This window comes from Anarrhichthys ocellatus, unplaced genomic scaffold (assembly GCF_004355925.1).
Source record: "Anarrhichthys ocellatus isolate YVR2014 unplaced genomic scaffold, GSC_Weel_1.0 scaffold11, whole genome shotgun sequence".
Lineage (NCBI taxonomy): Eukaryota > Metazoa > Chordata > Actinopteri > Perciformes > Anarhichadidae > Anarrhichthys > Anarrhichthys ocellatus.
Window position 1 is genome coordinate 9,747,704 of NW_022280041.1, and position 1,133 is coordinate 9,748,836.

Genomic DNA, 1,133 nt, shown 5'->3' on the forward strand with positions numbered 1-1,133 from the left:
CACACACACACACACACACACACACACACACACACACACACACACACTGCTCCAGGAAACTGCAAATGTAGTGCATGCTCAGTCCTGTGTTTAAAGCTCCAGCTTGATTGGAAGCTTTGAATAAAAGACCGAGATGAGTTGGTCTGAGCCTAAAACTTATAACACATAGACAGATTTCTGAGAGGATATTTTGCAGCAGTGGGAGGGGGGAGGACTCTAACGCTCATTAGAACCACAACACTGCTCCGACATATTAAAACCACCTACACATGATGGCCTACGGCCAACAGCTCATGCGTGTAGGAGTTTTTAATGTCTGAGCCGTCTCTTATTAAAGGATTCTCAACTCACAAAACCACTTGAACTTTTTTTTTTTTAATGCCTCAAGAATATATTTAGGGTCAGCGTTTTCATGTTTCTGCTAAATGAAGACCGAAGGAAGAAGACTGATTAGGCATTGTTGACCATCTGACAGAGAAGAGATGGAGCACACACACGCACACACACACTGTGAATTCACACTGGGAATTCAATACATCAGTGATAGGCCGGCTCTCCCACTGGATTTCTGTCTCGTGACATTCTCCATCACCCTGCCCCACCCAACCTACGTGTAATCTACATGTACCATAACCTCAGTTACCAGTGCATCAGTGCAGTATAGACAGCTGCAAGAGTAACATCTGACACTAGTCAAACAAAGGAAACAGAGAAAATCAATTACATCGCCTACACACCCATCTACTTCTCCCCTCTCTGATCTTTGCAATCAAAGCCATCTGATCACAGTGTGTGTGTGTGTGTGTGTGTTAGAGAGAGAGAGAGAAATATGCAAAAAGCCAAAAGAGTTGAGGTTTCGAACAGATGTATTTTTTAGGTTTTGAGTGACACAGATTTACAAGTTTATGGTTAGGGGGAAGAAAGGGACACAGGAAAAGGGGGAGGCAGAAAAAAGAGAAGGCTGTGAACGGATATGGGAAGATATAGGAGAGAGGAAAGGAGAGGCAGGGTGCAGACAGACAGCGGAGGGATGGAGGGCTCAACTCCTCGAGACAGATCATGTTACCAGTCTGGGGGCACACACACACACACACACACACACACACACACACACACACACACACACACACACA